Source organism: Rattus norvegicus, chromosome 4 (genome assembly GCF_021556685.1).
Source record: "Rattus norvegicus strain SHRSP/BbbUtx chromosome 4, alternate assembly SHRSP_T2T, whole genome shotgun sequence".
NCBI lineage: Eukaryota > Metazoa > Chordata > Mammalia > Rodentia > Muridae > Rattus > Rattus norvegicus.
In genome coordinates this window covers 32,101,596-32,114,134 of record NC_141537.1, presented here as the reverse complement: position 1 = coordinate 32,114,134, position 12,539 = coordinate 32,101,596, and the positions used below count along the sequence as shown (strand labels likewise).

Genomic DNA, 12,539 nt, shown 5'->3' with positions numbered 1-12,539 from the left:
TGAATGATGTATCAATTTCTTCTAATGTACCTTTTATGCTGGTGATTCTCTAGTCCATCTCTTTCTTTCTGTTAATGATGTTAGTGTTACAGTTCCTGTTTGCTTACCTAGAATTTCCATCTTTAAGATTTCTTCAGTTTGTGTTTTCTTTATTTCTTCTATTTTAATTTTCAGATCTTGAACAGTTTTATTCATTACCTGTATCTGTGTGTTTGTTTTCTTGACTTTAAGAAATTTATTAATTTCCTTCAATTGTTTCACTTTCATCAATTTATTAAAGGGATTCATTCATTTCCTCTTTAAGGACATCAATCATCTTCATAAAATTGGTTATAAGGACACTTTATTGTGCTTCAACTATGTTGGAGTATTCAGGACTTGCTGTAATAGGATATCTGGGCTCTGGTAGTGAAATATTACCCTGAGTATTGTTGATTGTATTTTTATGCTGGCCACTATGCATCTAAGTTTGGCATAATTATAGGTTTAGGTCCTAACTTCTGAGTTTATCTTTGTCGAATGGATTCCCAGCCTCTTGGTTTCTGTTTCTTCTCTGGTTTTTCTGGCCTTGGTGGCTTGTGTTTCTGATAACCAGAGAAGCCTCTTGTCCAGTAGGGAGCCTTCTCTATAGTTTTGGTTGTATGCATGACCTCTGGAGTACTGGAGATCTGGAAACTGGTGTACCTTCTGAAGTCCTGGGTACTAGTAGAGCAGTGCCTTTTGCTAGAATTGTAGGCTGGAATATAGAGATCTGTGTAAGGGTGTTGTTGGGGAGAAAGCTGGGCAGGCTCTGAGGAAGCATTGGATGTCTGCAAGCAGGCTTTTTTGTCTGGGGTTTTGGGCACCTGTGTGGCCTCTGGTATAGCTGAGTGAGACTTAATTTTGTTATGTGGGGAAAATTCCACCTACAAAAAACTTATAGTAGATGACTATACATTCTAGCTTATTCCTTTCCATGCTATATCATCAAGGAAACATGAAAGAAAATGTTGTTACAGAGAATATTTATCAATCTGTGATACTACTTGCTAACTTTATTTTCTCTTTCCTCAACTCCTCCTTTCTTGGGCTCACTGCCCTCCTGGTATCCCAACCAGCTCCAAGCATATGGCAGACTAAAACAATTGATAACAGCATAACAAACAAGCTGTAGGTCTTACCATTTGGAAAAAAATTCCATCACAGCTAGTGAATAAAAGCAGCTTTAGAAAGGAGACAGATTTGTTGTGCACACTTCTCTCTGCCAGTCATTTGCTGACTGTGTCATGTTGATTATTAGTTGGTTTGGGTTGCTTCCATTGGTTTTAAGGGGACAGGATGTAGAACTGTGTGGTCTGATACAATGGGTCCCATGCAAACTTTTAATTTACAGTCTTCTTCCTGTCTCAGGCTCCCAACAACTGAGATTCCTGATATGTGCCAGCTCATCTGGCTTCTTAGTTCCCTTTCACAGGAAAAGGAATGAAGTGATTTCATCTTTTATAAATGGAGGAGGTAAACTAATTACAAGTACATGATGACTATTAACTTTTATGTAGATGAACTTATACAATAGATGATCCCTTGTAACAAGGCCCATCCATGTTACAGCACACATCAGCACTTCTATTCCTTTTTATCTGGCTAAAAATTTATACATTGCATATTTTCACCGCTTCTTTGAAAATTTCATACAGTATATTTTGATTCTATTCATTATCTCTACTAACTCCTCTCAGATTCAACATCCTCCCACACTCACCAAATTTTGTATCTCCTTTGAGTTCCTGCCTTTACTACCCCTCAGTAATGCCTGTAACCTGGAACTGTAAGTCATAAACTCTTTTTCCCTATCTTGCGTTTGGTAGAGCTGTTCTATCACAATACCAAAATGAAACTAGAACAGTCTAGCCTATTTCCATATTCCTATGAGGAAGCAAATCTTACTCCAAAGGTTCCCTCTGAGTATACAGCTAAAGTAGCTAGGCTGCAGGCACTAAACAGAGCATGAGTTGAGAGCCATACTGACAGACCCAGGCAAGCTCCATTTGGCTCAGCATGCACATACAAATTATATGAAGAACAAGGACCAATCAGTGAAGTAAAATGCCTATGAAAGTCAAGGTGGTTCCTACTCCGGGCTGCTGCTCAGTCATCTCTCCCTTCTTAGTGTTTCAGCAGAAACAAAGGAAGATAACCGAGACAAACTAAGAACACACCCTCTTTCATTCATTAAGCTAGAGAAGGTTTTTGGTACCTGTTCCTAGCTGTCATTCCATCCCAGCATGTTTTTTTCTGCTATGCTATTGCCTCTAGAGGCACCTCCTGCTGTAAACAGTGGCTATATTTTTGCTGGCTCCCCCTAAACATATCAATATAAGCACAGTGCCACATAGTGGCTATATTGTAAGGGGAAGGTTTAGAGCTCACAGATCTCATCTAAGAAAAACAGATCATTGACCCTTCCAGCGGATCCAGTTATTCAGGGTCCCAAAGAGGCATTCTACCTGTAGGTCAAGGGGGTGGAGAGAAGAAGGAGATCAAGCAAAGTTCTGTTGTCAAGGTCTCATTTATTGAAAGTAATGTATAGCATTTAAAGCTCTGAGTCAGGAATTGAAGCTTAGTGTGGGTGAGTATTGGCAAGTGCCCAAGGATGTAAGGTGAATCACTAAACTGCAAGATGTCCTCCTTAAACAAAGAGGCAACAGTCTTCCGGGGACATGTTCTTTGAAAAGGTTGAACGCTTCTCAGGAATCTGCTCAGGGACATCCGGTGTTTGCTCAGGCTGAAACATACTGTGATTGCTCCCGGAATCTTCCTGGAAGAGGCTTTTGTCCAACAATCTCATAATCTTACAGCAGCCACCTTAGGGGTGAGCTTCTGTGGCCATACAGCCCAGAGTCACGTAGCCACCTTGGGCTATACAGTCACAAACCAGCCAGGCCAAATCCAATACGGCTCCCAACAATTGCCTTCATGTCAATTCTTTTAAAAATATCAACCATGATAGTCTGTGAGGTTGGAGTCTATCAATTCTGGGTTTAACACATCCTTCAAGTACATGTGATGATCTATTTCATCAGTCCCTTCTACAATCCAGTGTTTTCCAGCAGCTGTGTTACCTGCCTCACTGGCATTTAAGAAAATTTAATATCAATACGGTATTATGTGATCTATCTCTAGTAGATATCAATGGGCATGTATCATCGAATGGTTTGAGCTAGTATACTTTCTTATATAGTGGTAGTTGCATCATTCTTGCTATGAGTAGAAAGATGAGTAATGGGGACTGAGCCATTGGGAAATAAACATGTCTATAGCAGGAATCCCATAGGGGCAGTCTTCTATGTAGCACAGAGTGACTTGATAAGTAAGATATGGGACATTTAGATGCTCTGATAAAACACCATAACCAACAGTGAATTATGGAAGAGAGAATTTATTTTGGGTTACAGTTTCAGAAGGGGCATCTATAAAGGCAGGGAAGTCATGGCAGTAGGCAATACACAGCCAGAACAGGAAGCAGAGAGATCACATCTTCATGCATACATACAAAGCAGAGAGTGAATGGGAAGTAGAGTGAGGCTACATAATCACAAAACCTACTCCACCTCCCACTGTTATGCTTCCTCCACATTCTAAAGGTTCCATATCCTCTCCAAACAGTATCACCAACTGAGGACCAAGTGTTCAAATATCTATAGCCATAGGGGACATTTCTCTTTCAAAGCACAACCCAGGGTGAGTACAGGGATGCCCTGAGGACAAGGACATCCAGGTTTAGAGCACACTTTGAAGTCCCAAAAGGTAGCACAGAAAGGAGAGTATGAGCAGGCTACAGACTACTGCAGATGTGTGAACACTGCTGTGTGTACTGAAACATGCGTCTGAGGCTAAGATGTTGGCTGAGCAAGAACTTGTTTGTGTAACGGTGATTACAAAGGGAAAGAAATATGCAACTAGTGTCTTCCTTATTCACCTCCGAGCTGAGGTTTAACTGTATAAAAGAAGATAAAATGGGGGTACTGAAGTGGAACCTTCATTGGAAAGTTTGTTATTTCAAATGATGTTTTGCTGGGGCACACAGGTAAAAGGATGTTTTGATATAGGGAACACATGAGAAGACCCATGATGAGGAGTATAAATATGACCTCAAGGAGATGAGCACTGAGCTTTGGTTTGGTTTGATCTGCCTCGATACTCTTTGTTAATGACATTCATGTATTGGTTCACCTTACAAACATAGTTGAGCTCCATTTGATAGGACTCTACAAAAAGAAACTCACCAGAAAACTGCTGGTAGTGTGCTGCAGTTTCTTAAGGCTTCTGAACTCAGGCTAATTGTCAGAGTGATGTTAGCTGAGACAGACTGATGTGCTAAGGCAAGACATGTCCTGAGGCAAGACCCATGGAGGACACATGATGTTCAGAGGGAGTATAAAAAGAGATTGGCAAACAGTGACAGAGGCTAATCTTGGCTTGCTTGCATAATTTCTTGGTGTCATGTCTGCTGATCTTTGCTTTATTGAGAGAAGCACAACTGAGAACTTCTCTGAGAGAGGAACAGCCAAAACTTCTGATGTCCCTCCTGGTCCTTCCTGCTGACTTGTACCGAGGCTGAGGCCTGGCTCTCTCTGCTAGGCATGCTACTACTGCAGATTTGTGCTTCCTATCCTTACTCTATGAAATTGAACTGTTGGTATACCCATGAAGTGCTTGCTAGTGGATCACTCCACTGCTGCTGATCTGTGAACTGAATTGCCAATTTCCTGACAACACAAATGGGAGTTGTCCCAAAAAACCTTCCTAAACAAGGCCACTTCCCTCATATCCTTTCATTTTTACTACCTCTGGTGGGTAGTAGGCTAGAAGGGAGATGCAAACATTTAAGAACCACCATTAAAATTAGACTTTGAAAACACTTAAGTTGCAGGTGGTACCCAACATGGCTTAGGCAAAATAGGTAACTGCTTCTAATGTAGAGGAAATGGCAGATTATGAGTGCTTAGCAATGTTGTTTAAGGAGACTGGCAAAATGGTAGCTACTGCCACTGAGTGTTATTCTGCCTTGCTCCAAGAAGGGTGTTTCTGTATTTGTGTCATGTTTCAAGGTATGTTATTTTGAAAAACTTTACTGGAAAGCCTGACAATTGTCTTCTGTTAGAAAGATTGCAGAGTTGGCTACACACTTAGAGAGTTTCTGGATAGGGGTAGAAGTGCCTAGGTTGGAAGTTGAACTGCCACCCACTCCTGCATCCAGGGGTCTAAAAGAACAGGAAATGGCACAGGTACAAGAGGTTAATGTGCAGCCAAGTGCATCACCAGAGTGTCCCACGCGCGACCTTGCCAGCAAGAAAACACGCGGGGACATACGAATCCTGCGGCAGCCAAAACTTTTTATCAATCTTAAGGAGAGCCCCGCGCGCCCGCATGGCACGGCTTATATACAACCTAGCGAGGCGCATCCACACCTGATTGGTCGCTTACCCATGATCTCATTAGGCACGCCCTGGAGCGGGCAAAGACCTGGCATAAAGGCACTCTTGCACATGCGCACACAGTTAACTTCCTGAAAGGAAGTCGGCTGGCACGGCGGAGGCCAGCGCCATCTTGTGATGGCGGAAGCTATCCTGGCCTTCCACGTGGGGTGCAGTGGAAGCCAGCGCCATCTTGTGGTGGCAAATGTTAAAGCGGCCCTCTACATCTCCCCGTATTTATTTATTTTATAACAGTCCTGATCACCCTATCGCGTGCAATGAGGAAACCTCAGCGATGTGGAAGGGTTGATCAAAGGATCATTGAGTCTCTCTCATCCTAGTGCAATGGATCCACAGATCCATGGGGTGCAAGAGCAGAGAACTCAGATACCGACTAATTTTTTGAAGATAGATAACCAAATTCCAGGGGAGACCCCTTGTACAATGGCCACAAGTGCTTGAGTGATAACGGCCTTGTCACGTTTCTGTTGAGATCTGAGTTTGCAAACCAACCATAACATGAACACTAATCCACAGCATACAGCTGCACCAAACAGAGCCACTCCCGATGAGTAGCGGGCACCTCATCTGGTTCACCGCAGCTGTTACCACAAAGGGCCGTAGTCAAGCCGCTCCTATAATAGAACTTAGAATTTCCCATTGTTAGCAACTACTCCAGAAAGTTCACCCACTGTGTTTGTCTAAAAATAGATTCGAGGAGGATAACTCCAGACACTGTAGACACAATGTCTGCAGCAGTAATGGCTGCTACAATAGCAGCGAAGGTGTCAAGGTCTTTTCCAGGACAGTTCAGGATCAGTCATTTTTCTCTGGAACAACCAGCAGACAATGGAATCATTTCTGAGATCTGTACAACCAGGGCAGAGTTCCCCAGTCCACAGCAGCTTTACGCAGGTGGCATTCCTGTGAAGCTACAGTCTGTAAAATGACCAGTTAAGGCAGCAAGAGTCACGGAATGAGGGGGGCAGCAACGGCTGGAGTCCAGTCTTCTCCAGAAAGCAGCAGTGCACAGAGGGTCAGAGAGCGGGCCATAGTGGGACGGGACACACGCAGTGGTAACACTGACTGCAGCAACGCCAAAATCTCTGTGATGACAAAAGGTGAGGGGGAATCTTCTATCTTCCTCTCAGAGCAGAGGAATGACTCCAGGGACCCGAACCACGAGAGCTGAATCTTCATGTAACCAGGATCAGCAAGTCTCAGCAACCACTTAGGCAGCTGGCACACTCTTATAGCATCCTGTAGAAAAACACAAACATTCCCTCTTCCCCATATAAAATATCTGGACAGGATCATGTCAATATGTGGATCTCTCTATTTCACCTAGGCAGAAGTATGCCTAGTTGTAGGGTGCCATAAACTTTGGCATTCAAAATTTAAAATTGAAATAAAAGGAGCATTATTTAGCATACAGGGATAACTCCCCCTTTTTATTTATAAAGATATAGTAAAGATATTATTTATTAAGGTAAGTCCTCGAGGATTAAATCGAGGACACTGAGCACTTGTATTTATAAATTGACTTGTATACCAAATTATTGTCTCCAGCATTATTGTTTTGGATATATAAAGAATGAGATTTTTTGACTAATTGTTCCTATGTAAGGCCTATAATCTGTCTGGTATCATTGTCCTCCCTTACTAAAGAGCCCAGGCAATCCAGTTTGAGTTCTTAAATGTCCTATAAAGGAACAGTACTTAGTGCTCTTAACCACTAAGCTATTTCTCTAGCACCTCACAAACTTTATTTACCTAAACATAAGCATTAATTAGAAATGTCAAATCCTGTAAATATTGTCCAATTTCAGTCTTACTAAAAATCCCTGAGCTGGTAGGGCAGGGCTGAGAATTTAAAGTAAGCAAATGGAGTCTTCTTTTTTTTCATATCAACTCTATTACCATTTTCAAAGCTAGGTATGAGCCTAAGGTTTAAATTAGTTGTCTGAGCCAGAGCACTGAAAGGACAGTGAGTTGTCAGACATTCACACTGCAATCACTCATTGATTTTAAGTAGAAAACCTGTCTCTAATAAAGCATTAAGTAATTGAAATCAATTGTAAACCACAAGCCACACATTGGCTATCAGTATGTGAATTGAAAGTTTGATTTAAAAACAGTGGCTAAACCACGGAAATTAATAATCTGTGTTGAAGCAACAGAAACTCAAGAGAATAAACAAGTGATCCAATCATATATGTAGCCTTTTCATTAGATGAACCACCACCACTGTATAAATAGAGTAAGCGCATTTTCTATGGGTTGCATGTACAAATATACAGTAAGTACAAAAGCATGTAAAGAGTAAAATTATCAATTTTGCCTGAAGAATTTGTATATGTAGTAGGTCAAATATCAGTATTTGTAATAACCAATAAACTGTTGTTTGGAATAAGATATGTTTTACCAGGTTTCTTTTTAACTTATTTTCATGACTCTAGTCTACAATTCTGTATTAACACAGCTGAAGCTTTATCTCCAATGTGCATAACAAAGACCTAAGTCCTCTGGTAGGGTGAGGTACTTAGCCAATTAACATATCCTTAGAAGCTTAAAATTAGCTTTAAGTATTCTTTTTTTTGGAGTAGTGCAACAGCTACTCCCCAAATATAAAATCTCATTTTGAGAGCAAAGGTTTGTAGTAAAAATTTCCATATACACTGAAAGATTTAAGGTTCTAACCTTTTACATTGAAGAAGCAACAAAATTACCTAATACAAGGCTGTTAGCAATCCTCTAAATCTATCTTGAAATGGCAGTTGGAGTAAGTAAACTGGCTGTAATGTTCTCACAAGTTCCAAAACCTCATCAATCCTTCGTAAATCTTGTAACAATCTCCACCTGTTTGATTTTTTTCTTAATTAAAAATAAGTTTGAGTTAGTCAATGTAACACTGGCAATCCTTAATCACAATCTTTAAGTTCTCTTTGTAACACCAGAGCACAACCACAAGGTCACCTGAGTTCTGAGTACATGACTAGGCAGCTGTCCTTGGGGCAGTGGAATTAGCATTAAAATACAGATAGCTTCAGGGCAAACCACAACTTTGGAAAGCAAAACACAACTTCTAACAAACAATCTAGTCTCTAAAATCTTTTCTCCCTCCAACATACTTTCTTGTTGCTCTGTAAGGACCCTCTGACCTGTCCTAACGGCTGTAACGGCTTCCCACACAAAGAAAAAAATAAACAAAATTACCAGCCTTGTCCATGAAGGATCCATAACTTTTGGTTTTTTCACAGTGGCTCTCCACGTAGGCCCATATCTTTCTTCTTCATAGCAAGCTGCCTCATCTTCTAAATCCTCTTCCTCAGAGGAGCCAAGCTCGTCTGTTTCTGAACTATCAAGCCCCAAGACCTCTAACTCCTTTACTGGATAAAGGCTTTTTTTCGGGGTTTTCTCCTCCTTTCCCTGTTTATTTAATTTAATCTTAGCTGGGGGGCCCCCTTTTTATTCAGGGCCCCCGTTTTTGCAGGGGTCCCTCCCTCAGTAGCCGAGGTGACCACTGTCCCCGGGGCGTCCTTCCCCATACTATCACCTCCGATGGTGGTAAGACCGCAGAGGGGCCTGGTGCTTGAGATCGATCAGTATCATTTTTTCGTTGCAACCTTTCACTACGCTCCATTTCTGACATGCTTTCCTGAATTTCGTCCAGGGCCTCTTGGCCTGCCGCTATTATAGGACGAAAAATGTCTTTACCTAAACAATCCTTAGCCATCTGCCAAATTCCTAACGTTCCCAGCCTCAGACTACCATGTAATAGAGGCCTCAACAGCACCCTCAGCAGAAGGAGAAAGATACGATAGGTCAAGACCAAACAATTCGGAAATTATCATGTCTCTTGGAGCTTACCTCAATTCCTGCCGCTTCTGGATTCTCTCCGCGGATGGAGGACACCCTCTCGGCGCCTGGCGATGGTGTGGCGTTTTTTTATCCCGGGTTCTCGGCACCAGATGTCCCACACGCAACCTCGCCAGCAAGAAAACACGCAGGGACAGACGAATCCTTGCGGCAGCCAAAACTTTTATTCAATATTAAGGAGAGCCGCGCGCCCGCATGGTGCGGCTTAGGTACACCCTACCGCGGCGCATCTACACCTGATTGGTTGCTTACCTATGATCTCATTAGGCACGCCCCGGAGTGGGCAAAGACCTGGCACGAAGGCACTCTTGCACATGTGCACAAGTTAACTTCCTGAAAGGAAGTCGGCTGGTGCAGCGGAGGCCAGCGCCATCTTGTAATGGCGGAAGCTATCCTGGCCTTCCACGTGGGGCACAGTGGAAGCCAGCGCCATCTTGTGGTGGTGAATGTTAAAGCGGCCCTCTACACCAGAGAATTTGTTTGGACCTACAGAGCTACGTTCAGTATTTACAATTTTTGTGTGACTGGGTGGCAAGTCTTGAGGTTTCTTTGGGACTAAATTACAGCTGCTGGTTTGTGCCTGGTGTCTGCCTGCCTAGATGACTGAACTGCAGCTGCTGAGTCTTATTCAATGTTTTCTATGGGACTGAACTAATGCCAAAGGTGATCGAGCTTACCCCCAAAAATCTATTGCCAAACAGGGCCACTTCCCTGATATCAGAATAGCTTTATTATTACCTCGGCTGGATAGTAGGCTAGAGGAAATGTTGAACCCTTATTAAAAGTAGGTTGCAAAAAAATTTATGCCCTCATGTTATGGTTGTGAATCATCAAGAAAAGAGAACACAAGTTAGGTCAGCGTTAAAGAGCCCACTGTAAGAACACCATGAAGCACTTTGTGTCTTTCATAATGTCAGGTTTTACTTAGTAATAATACATACCAATGATACAAATTTGTCATGTAATCTTACTTACCCTGAAGATAGATGTAGGTACTTAAGTGCAAATATTAATTCTCATGGCACACAACATACAATAACTATCTATGCAGCTTAAAGAATGAATACACACATTAAAGAGGTTGCACAGATTTCTAAGAATTTCAGAAGTGATCTGAGAGAGAGAGAGAGAGAGAGAGAGAGAGAGAGAAAGAGAGAGAGAGAGAGAGAGAGAGAGAGAGAGAGAGAGAGAGAGAGAGAGTCTTTATTGATAAACTGTAGTGTGTAGTTTTATACTCTACCCACCTTTAGCTCCAGGAGGTGACCATGCTACCAGACCCCACCCAGCTTCCCTTGAATCCTCAGACAAAAGACACAGACATACAGTTGCTCAGTTACAACTAGCCTGGCACAATTGCTGGGTGCTACTATCTTCCATCTGGAAAAGTGTGCCCTTACTAAATTATTATCTCCACCTCTCTACCTGCCCTAAACTCCCCTGACCACCTGCCTGTAGAAATCTCACACTGTTTCCATAGTTCTGTCTCCAAAGCTTGGGGAACTCCTTCCCCTCCCTTGCCTTTCTCTCCCTGCCTCCAGAGCCCTGGAAATCAGTAAGAGCTGCAACCTCTTAGGACTTGATTATGGCATATGAGGTAGCAATATCTTGCATAATTGAGGCAAGATTGTCCAGAAGGTCATACGTGTCCTGAATCCTTGTCTTGACGTGTCCAGCAGGTCCAGTTATTCCGTGTCCTGAAGAAGCTTTCTACCTGTGGGTCAATGGGGGTGAAGAGAAGAAGGAGACCAAGCAAAGTTCTGTTGTCAAGGTCTCGTTTATTGGGGTGAGTGTTACAGCTTTTAAGGCTTTCAGGTAGCGGGAGTGACGTTTGTGAAACACAAAGGAAGGAGGGACAAGAATACTCTGATAGCAGGAGGTGAAGAGGTCATGCGGTGGCGACACCAGGTATTTGTTCAGGAGATATCTGGTATTTGCTCAGGCTGAAGCATTCTGTGATTGTTATCTTCCTGTGCCATAAATTCATGGGAGAGTCTTTTGTCCAACAATCTCAAGACTTTATGCCAGTCATCTTAGGGGTGAGTATCTGTGGCCATACAGCCCAGAGTCAAGGAACCACTTTGAGCCATACAGTCACAAAGCGGCCAGGCCCAAATCCAATACGGCTCCCTACATTGTCTAAGATATGGTACCGTTACTCCACTAGTAAATATTCCAGATCCAAAAATCAAAGGGTAGAAATGGAAACAGAGTGTAACAGTTCCTCAGGGTTGAAAAGCTATGCCAGTCTCTTAACACTCTGGAGTACATGTGGAGACCCCATACATGGTGGCTGACTCAGAAGCAGATGGCCAAACTAGATGGTATATGATTAACACTTGTCCAATTACAGTTGGCATTCATTGTGATGGGTTCTACTGAAAAGAGCCTACTTAGGTTAGGCTTCCCCACAGTGATGCTGACTTTTCTTCTTTTTGTCATTAGCGGAAATTTTCTGAAGATGAAATTTCAGAAGTTATGAAGTAACATGTAATAATTTTCACAAATCCTTCCATTTACTGATTCATTTATATGCGCGAGGTTTCTATGCCATTCAATCGGTTATGATATATTTGTACTGATAGATTTGGTGTTCTAATTTTTCTAGATTTAATTAATGATGGCTTCATTAATTTGACTTTTTGGAACATTTTAAACAAATTCCAACCATTGTTTGAACTCTTCTATGGTTCTGTTCACACCTTTAAGGGAGGTATGCCTGTTAGTTTTTTTGTTTTATTTTCCCTACTTGACACAAATTAGAGTCAAGTAGATAGAGACAAGCTGACTACTTCAGTTTCTGCTTTCAGTTCCCTGAATTCAATGAGATCAGGATACATACGACCAACTTTCCTTTCCAAGATATATTTAGTCATTATTTTATCATAGCAATATAAATCAAAGTAGGAGAAAATTGGTACCAGAAAGCAGGCTATTATTTTTTTTCTTTTTTTTTTTTTTATTAACTTGAGTATTTCTTATTTACATTTCGAGTGTTATTCCCTTTCTTGGTTTCCGGGCAAACATCCCCCTAATCCCTCCCCCTCCCCTTTTTTGTGGGTGTTCCCCTCCCAATCCTGCCACCATTGCAACCCTCCCCCCAACAATCACATTCACTGGGCGTTCAGTCTTAGCAGGACCAATGGCTTCCCCCTCCACTGGTGATCTTACTAGAATATTCATTGCTACCTATGAGGTCAGAGTCCA

The 12,539-nt window shown here is 42.1% G+C and overlaps 1 protein-coding gene across 1 annotated transcript in view; it reads left to right on the top strand.

The window, feature by feature from the left end:
* The first annotated feature begins 1,387 nt into the window (after window positions 1-1,387).
* LOC134486562 (sterile alpha motif domain-containing protein 9-like) overlaps window positions 1,388-12,539 on the top strand; it is a 30,399-nt gene continuing 19,247 nt past the window's right edge. Inside the window, 2 exon segments of the mRNA XM_087659693.1 lie at window positions 1,388-1,494; window positions 11,009-11,118. The gene's annotated coding sequence lies outside the window, so the exon portion shown is untranslated.